Raw genomic sequence first — 9,495 nt, forward strand, 5'->3', positions numbered from 1 at the left:
TAACAATAGAATAATATATTTAATATGCCATATACTATTTTTTTAACAGTGTCAATAACTAATTTTAATTAAGTTAATCATTACGACACACCCCTCACCACTGTCATTGATTACATTGATTGCACTGTGTGTCTACATAACCTGGTTCAAGTATTTATGACATTACCCTGTCGAAGGCACAGTGATGCCGAAACGTTGGTAAATACCCATTTAATTGTTGGGAGATTATACATGCAGTGTGCGACTTTATTTATTTTGATAGTTTAAAAGACAAACAGAGAACACAGAAATAAATACCCTGGGAATAATGGGGGAAACGGATGACACCCTGGAGGTGGATCAAGACTAGAGGTCGACCGATTTATGATTTTTCAATTCCGATACCGATTATTGGAGGACCAAAAAAGGCTGATACCGATTTATTGGCCGATTTAAAAATGTTTTTATTTGTAATAATGACAATTACAACAATACTGAATGAACACTTTTTTTTAACTTAACATAATACATTTATAAAAATAAATGTAGCCTCAAATAAATAATGAAACATGTTCAATTTGGTTTAAATAATGCAAAAACAAAGTGTTGGAGAAGAAAGTAAAAGTGCAATATGTGCCATGTAAAAAAATTTAAAATAAAAGGTCATTTATAAATAATCTCCACAATAACAGGTGTTTTACACTGTCCTTTGGATAAACTTAACCCTATCAGTCCAGAGAACACAGCAAAATGTACCTTTTCATTTAATTGACATCCCTTTTATCTGCATATCTGCTCAGAACATGAGAACATATGAAAGCTGGTGGTTCCTTTTAACACGAGACTTCAATATTCCAAGGTAAGAGGTTTTAGGTTGTAGTTAATATAGTATGTATAGGACTATTTCTCTCTATACCATTTGTATTTCATTAACCTTTGACTATTGGATGTTCTTATAGGCACTTTAATATTGTGTAACAGGATAGCTTCCGTACTTCTCCTCGCCCCTACCTGGGCTCGAACCAGGAACACATCGACAACAGCCACCCTCGAAGCATCGTTACCCATGCAGAGCAAGGGGAACAACTACTCCAAGTCTCAGAGCGAGTGACGTTTGAAACGGTATTAGCGCACACCCCGCTAAGTAGCTAGCCATTTCACATCGGTTACACCAGCCTAATCTCGGGAGTTGATAGGCTTGAAGTCATAAACAGCTCAATGCTTGAAGCATTACGAAGAGCTGCTGGCAAAACGCACGAAAGTGCTGTTTGAATGAATGCTTACGAGCTTGCTGCTGCCTACCATCATTCAGTCAGAGTGCTCTATCAAATCATAGACTTAATTATAACATAATAACACACAGAAATACGAGCCTTGGGTCATTAATATGGTCGAATCCGGAAACTATCATTTCGAAAACAAAACGTTTATTATTTCAGTGAAATACGGAAGCGTTATGTATTTTATCTAACGGGTGGCATTCATAAGTCTAAATATTGCTGTTACATTGTACAACCTTCAATGTTATGCCATAATTAAGTAAAATTCTGGCAAATTAATTCGCAACAAGCCAGGCGGCCCAAACTGTTGCATATACCCTGACACAATTTCACCTTTATAATATTGCCTGCTAACCTGGATTTCTTTTAGCTAAATATGCAGGTTTAAAAAAAATATACTTCTGTGTATTGATTTTAAGAAAGGCATTGATGTTTATGGTTAGGTACACGTTGGAGCAACGAGAGTCCTTTTTCGCGAATGCTCACCGCATCGATTATATGCAACGCAGGACACGCTAGATAAACTAGTAATATAATCAACCATGTGTAGTTAACTAGTGATTATGATTGATTGATTCATTGATTGTTTTTTATAAGATCAGTTTAATGCTAGCTAGCAACATACCTTGGCTTCTTACTGCATTCGCGTAACAGGCCGACTCCTTGTGGAGTGCAATGAGAGGCAGGTGGTTAGAGCGTTGGACTAGTTAACTGTAATGTTAAGATTGAATCCCTGAGCTGACAAGGTAAAAATCTATCATTCTGCCCCTGAACAAGGCAGTTAACCCACTGTTCCTAGGCCGTCATTGAAAATAAGAACGTGTTCTTAACTGACTTGCCTAGCTAAATAAAGGTGTAAAAAAAAAATATGTATTTAAAAATCGGCCAAATCGGTGTCCAAAAATAGACAAAAATGTCCAATTGTTATGAAAACTTGAAATCGGCCCTAATTCCGATTAATTGGTAGACCTCTAGTGGAGACAATCACAAAGACAGGTGAAACAGATCTGGGCGTGACAGTCAATGCACCTTCCTGGTGTGGAGTTGGGGGGTTTCGTTTTATGGTAATGCCCCAATTCACACCAACTGGCAGTTTAAAGAGGTGTGGCCATAATTATGGAAATTTGGGCTGGTTTGCCTTTCAATTATTCTTTATAACCTCTACCTTTTTAACTTGCTTAAACTTGATTACATGATAAGAGTACAATTTGAGGAGAGCATAATGTACATTACAGGTGCCATTGTAGCTACATGGATTTACATGGATTTCTCAGTCCATCTGCAAATCTTTTTCCAGCATGACAGAATAGGATTGGGTTTTAATTGGTCTCCAGCTGATGACAGGACCCTTCAACCATTAGAGCCCATTTTCCCTTCCTTGACTAGATAAATAACCAACGGCCAGGGGGGAGCACTGAGAGACCAACAGCTGATGTCAAGGTGATTCCTGTCCAGACCAGAAGAATGCAGCACAGAATGGGAACTCTGCTGCATACCAGAATTTATTTCATGCAGAGAAGGGAATGAGTGGTGTTCCCATAGAAATGTAATTTGAAGAAGCATGTCAGCTATTTATTAAAAAATATTCCATGTATAAATCCAATAATGTACGCTTAAAATTGGAATCCGTAGTGGTGAAACCTCCACGTTCATTTGTGATATTACAACAAAAAAGATGTTACTTCAGACAATGAACCCTGTTTTTTTTTGGCAGACATCATTGCACATCGCTGCACGTGCAATAGCACAGCAGAGCATGTTCTCTGATGTAGTTGTTAACCTTGATGTGGGAGCTCCTCCGCCGTCTGAAGGTCCAATGCAGTCCTTTCATCTCAATATCAAATTATTTCTGGGTCACAATTAAGTCCATTAATGTGTTCGTTTTCAATTAAAATGGTCAAAAAGGGAAGAAATTGCTTCTTAGCAAAGGGCAATTTCACAAATAAGAATTTTTCTGGGACTGTCTGGGAGTGGGGAGAAGAAAAGTGAAAATGTGCTGTTATTGGCAGAGAGGTTTGGAACTATTTTTCTTATTGGTCTATTAACTAATTTATTGCATGTTGACGTCACCATGGAAGGCCAAAACTCCATCCCAGCAAAACAGGCTGAAATGTCAGGTAGTCTTTTCATACAGCTCTTACACTAAAGGGCATTATCATAATTTTCATAATTTCACAGTATTATTCCAACCTCATAGTGTGGAAATATACACTCACCGGTCAGTTTATTAGGTATACCACTCCATTCACAAAATGGATCGCTCCTACAGACAGTGAGTCACGTGGCCATAGCTTGTCATATAAAGCAGGCAGACAAGCATTGAGGCATTCAGTTACTGTTCGATTGAACGATAGAATGGGCAAAGTGAGTGACCTAATCGACTGAGCGTGGTATGTCAGTTGCGCCGGATCCAGTATCTCAGAAACGGCCACCCTACTGGGCTTTTCACGCATGACAGTGTCTAAGGTTTACCAAGAATGGCGCAACAAACAAAAAACATCCAGTCAGTGGCAATCCTGTGGGTGAAAACAGCTCGTTGATGAGAGAGGTTGAAGGAGAATGGCAAGAATCGTGCAAGCTAACAAAGGGCCACAAACGGACAAATAACGCTGCAGTACAACAACGGTGTGCAGAACTGCATCTCGGAACGCACAACTCGTCGATCCTTGTCAAGAATGTGCTATTGCAGCAGACGACCACAGAGGGCTCCACTCCTAACAGCTAAAAAGAAGAAGTGGTTCCGGTGGGCACATGATCACCAACACTGGACAATTGAGAAGTGGAAAAACATTGTCTGTAACATGGCAGCGAAATCAGTTTACTTGAGTGGCCTGCTCAGTCCCCAGACCTCAACCCAATACAGCATATTTTGGATGACATGCAACGGGCTGTTTACAGCATGAATTAACCGCCGTTGAATCTGCAGCAACTGCATGATGCCATTGTGTCAGTGTGGACCAACATCCCTGTGGAGCGTTTCTGACACCTTGTAGAATGCCCTGAAGAATTCAGACTGTACTGAAGGCAAAGAACAAAAACAATAATAAATGCGCCTGGGGCTGCCAGTAGCCAGTGGTGTATTTAAGTTAAAAATACTTGAAAATACTACTTACGACTATTTATATTTTTGCAAAATTGTACTTTTACCTCACTACATTCCTGAAGAAAATAATGGACTTTTTACTCCATACCCCGACACCCAAAAGTATTCATTACATTTTGACAAGTAAATGGTCCAATTCACACACGTATCAAGAGAACATCCCTGGTCATCCCTACTGCTTCTGATCTGTAGGACTCACTAAACACAAATGCTTCATTTGTAAATTATGTCTGAGTGCTGGAGTGTGCCTCTGGCTATCCGTCAATAAAAAATGTAATAAAAAATGGTGTGTCTGGTTTATACTTTTACTTTTGATACTTGAGTACATTTGAGCAATTACATTTACTTTTGATACTTAAGTATATTTAAAACCAAATACTTTTAGACTTTTACTCAAGTAGTATTTTACTGGGTGACTTTCACTTTTACTTGAGTCATATTCTATGATGGTATCTTTACTTTTACCCAAGTATGACTGTGTACCTTTTCCACCCCAGGCAGTGGCGCTGTTTCTCCAAGTGCGAAGCTCGGCTTTAAAAGTAACAAAAATATTTTTGAGCAAAATCATTTTTTCATGTTGCCCTCTGATGTCATCGGCCTCCCACCTTGATTGAGGAAAATTAGAGGAGCAATAGAGAACATTTGTGCCATGTCAGAGGACACCTGGGCCACCTATCGAGATATGCCTTTTGTTAAGAAAATCAGATGATAAATGAGCTGAAAAGGTTCTGTGGGTATTCCACTAAAACCCCTACTTCTTCTCTGATCCAGACTTGGTGTCCTTAATCTTCTCACCTGTGGTGCTATGTAGAATGATGCCAACACAGCTTACAAATGTTATGGCAAGAGGATGAAGCCAATTTATACTAGGAAGTGATTACTCAACTACTAAAATAGCTCCATACAGTATGTACATGCATTAAAAACATTTGATTAAAAATATGGAGTGCTTAGAATATATGAAAAACATATACACTGAGTATACAAACCCCCCCCTTTTCCCTCAGAACATCCTAAATTCGTCAGGGCATGGACTCTACAGGTGTCTAAAACATTCCACAGGGATGCTGACCCATGTTGACTCCAATGCTTCCGACAGGATGTCCTTTGGGTGGTGGACCTTGATACACACAGGAAACTGTTGAGCGTGAAAAACCCAGCAGCTTTGCAGTTCTTGACACACTCAAACCGGTACACCTGGCACCTACAACCCATAACCCCTTCAAAGCACTTAAAGCTTTTGTTTGCCCATTCACCCAATCCATGTCTCAATTGTCTCCCGGCTTAAAAATCCATCTTTAACCTGTCTCCTCCCCTTCACCCACACTGACTGAAGTGGATTTAACAAGTAACATCAATAAGGGATCATAGCTTTCACCTGGATTCACCTGGTTCGTCTATGTCATGTTTTGCACACTAAGTGTATATTTCAATATTACCTATATTAACACTAAAATAGTTATTTACAACTGAAAATACATACAGTATATGTGACTTACCAACAATATTTCATAAAAAATGTAAGTAATATTAACAAAGTGTGTTATCGATATACTTAATGTAAATAAGTTACTGCAATTGTTTGTTCATTAAATTCTTCATACTCTAAGAACATGTGATTTTTAAAGCCACTTTAACATTTAACACTTTAACATTGCCATACTTTACGATAACCAATGTTAACATGAACAGTGTAAAGACTTGTGTCTTACATTCAAGTATTGTACAATTTGTTTTGGTCTTATGGGTAATGCCATTTAACCTATCCCTCTACAGTATGTCAGAATATTAAATCTATTGTCTTTGTCTGTTATGGATCATTCTGACCTGACATGATAAATCAAACATAAATACAGTATTAGACATTGACAGTTGCTCTGCTTGACACCTGCACTTTAAAAAGGGGAACAGGCTATTCAGCCCTATACAAGGTTGACAATAATAGAACCGCCCCATTCTGCTACAGGGAGTAGAGTTTGAGCTGCTCCTCCATGTCTCCCTCAGTCACCTCCCCTGGTGCCTCCTGGTTCTGCATCAGCAGGAGAAAGATGGCCGCCAACTGATCGTTTTGCACCCTAGAACAGATACACACCGACATGATGGCATCACTTCCAATGCCTGGGTCTATATGACACACTTACAAACTTAAACTCATCAATACACACAATAGATACATAAAACAGAAACTCAGTGTACACAAACAACGCGTGACATCCCAAAAACACACACATGATTGTTATCTATGTGTGTGTGTAAGACATACACATACAGTGGCTTGCGAAAGTTTACACCCCCCTTGGCATTTTTCCTATTTTGTTGCCTTACAACCTGGAATTAAAATTGATTATTGGGGTGTTTGGATTATTTGATTTACACAACATGCCTAACACGTTGAGGATGCAAAATATTTTTTTATTGTGAAATATACAAGAAATAAGACCCAAAAAAACAGAAAACTTGAGGGTGCATAACTATTCAACCCCCCCCCCCCCCCCCCCCCCCCCCCACCACCACCACCTAGTCAATACTTTGTAGAGCCACCTTTTGCAGCAATTACAGCTGCAAGTCTCTTGGGGTATGTCTCTATAAGCTTGGCACATCTAGCCACTGGGATTTCGCTCATTCTTCAAGGTAAAACTGCTTCAGCTCCTTCACGTTGGATGGGTTCCACTGGTGTACAGCAATCTTTAAGTCATACCACAGATTCTCAATTGGATTGAGGTCTGGGCTTTGACTAGGCCATTCCAAGACATTTAAATGTTTTCCCTTTAACCACTCAAGTGTTGCTTTAGCAGTATGCTTAGGGTCATTGTCCTCCTGGAAGGTGAACCTCCGTCCCAGTCTCAAATCTCTGGAAGACTGAAACAGGTTTCCCTCACGAATTTCTCTATATTTAGTGCCATCCATCATTCCTTCAATTCTGACCAGTGTCTCAGTCCCTGCCGATGAAAAACATTTCCACAGCATGATGCTGCCACCACCATGCTTCACTGTGGGGATGGAGTTCTCTGGGTGATGAGAGGTGTTGGGTTTGCGCCAGACATAGCGTTGTCCTTGATGTCCAAAAACCGTCTTCCCATATGTTTGGGGAGTCTCCCATATGCCTTTTGGAGAACATCAACCGTGTTTGCTTATTTTTTTCTTTAAGCAATGGCTTTTTTTCTGGCCACTCTTCCGTAAAGCCCAGCTCTGTGGAGTGTACGGCTTAAAGTGGTCCTATGGACAGATACTCCAATCTCCACTGTGGAGCTTTGCGCTCCTTCAGGGTTATCTTTGGTCTCTTTGTTGCCTCTCTGATTAATGCCCACCTTGCCTGATCCATGAGTTTTGGTGGGCGGCCCTCTTTTGGCAGGTTTGTTGTGGTGCCATATTCTTAAAAAATTTTAATAATGGATTTAATGGTGCCAGTGGGATGTTCAAAGTTTCTGATATTTTTTATAACCTAACCCTGATCTGTACTTCGCCACAACTTTGTCCCTGACCAGTTTGGAGAGCTCCTTGGTCTTCATGGTGCTGCTTGCTTGGTGGTGCCCCTTGCTTTGTGGTGTTGCAGACTCTGGGGCCTTTCAGAACAGGTGTACAGTGCCTTGCGAAAGTATTCGGCCCCCTTGAACTTTGCGACCTTTTGCCACATTTCAGGCTTCAAACATAAAGATATAAAACTGTATTTTTTTGTGAAGAATCAACAACAAGTGGGACACAATCATGAAGTGGAACGACATTTATTGGATATTTCAAACTTTTTTAACAAATCAAAAACTGAAAAATTGGGCGTGCAAAATTATTCAGCCCCTTTACTTTCAGTGCAGCGAACTCTCTCCAGAAGTTCAGTGAGGATCTCTGAATGATCCAATGTTGACCTAAATGACTAATGATGATAAATACAATCCACGCTCTCTGCGTTAAAAGCGCAGAGAGCATCATGAAGAACAAGGAACACACCAGGCAGGTCCGAGATACTGTTGTGAAGAAGTTTAAAGCCGGATTTGGATACAAAAAGATTTCCAAGCATTAAACATCCCAAGGAGCACTGTGCAAGCAAGCGACAATATTGAAATGGAAGGAGTATCAGACCACTGCACATCTACCAAGACCTGGCCGTCCCTCTAAACTTTCAGCTCATACAAGGAGAAGACTGATCAGAGATGCAGCCAAGAGGCCCATGATCATTCTGGATGAACTGCAGAGATCTACAGCTGAGGTGGGAGACTCTGTCCATAGGACAACAATCAGTCGTATATTGCACAAATCTGGCCTTTATGGAAGAGTGGCAAGAAGAAAGCCATCTCTTAAAGATATCCATAAAAAGTGTCGTTTAAAGTTTGCCACAAGCCACCTGGGAGATACACCAAACATGTGGAAGAAGGTGCTCTGGTCAGATGAAACCAAAATTGAACTTTTTGGCAACAATGCAAAACGTTATGTTTGGCGTAAAAGCAACACCCTGAACACACCATCCCCACTGTCAAACATGGTGGTGGCAGCATCATGGTTTGGGCCTGCTTTTCTTCAGCAGGGACAGGGAAGATGGATGGAGCCAAATACAGGACCATTCTGGAAGAAAACCTGATGGAGTCTGCAAAAGACCTGAGACTGGGACGGAGATTTGTCTTCCAACAAGACAATGATCCAAAACATAAAGCAAAATCTACAATGGAATGGTTCAAAAATAAACATATCCAGGTGTTAGAATGGCCAAGTCAAAGTCCAGACCTGAATCAAATCGAGAATCTGTGGAAAGAACTGAAAACTGCTGTTCACAAATGCTCTCCATCCAACCTCACTGAGCTCGAGCTGTTTTGCAAGGAGGAATGGGAAAAAATGTCAGTCTCTCGATGTGCAAAACTGATAGAGACATACCCCAAGTGACTTACAGCTGTAATCGCAGCAGAAGGTGGCGCTACAAAGTATTAACTTAAGGGGGCTGAATAATTTTGCACGCCCAATTTTTCAGTTTTTGATTTGTTAAAAAAGTTTGAAATATCCAATAAATGTCGTTCCACTTCATGATTGTGTCCCACTTGTTGTTGATTCTTCACAAAAAAATACAGTTTTATACCTTTATGTTTTAAGCCTGAAATGTGGCAAAAGGTTGCAAAGTTCAAGGGGGCCGAATACTTTCGCAAGGCACTG

This window comes from Oncorhynchus mykiss, chromosome 13 (genome assembly GCF_013265735.2).
Source record: "Oncorhynchus mykiss isolate Arlee chromosome 13, USDA_OmykA_1.1, whole genome shotgun sequence".
Taxonomy (NCBI): domain Eukaryota; kingdom Metazoa; phylum Chordata; class Actinopteri; order Salmoniformes; family Salmonidae; genus Oncorhynchus; species Oncorhynchus mykiss.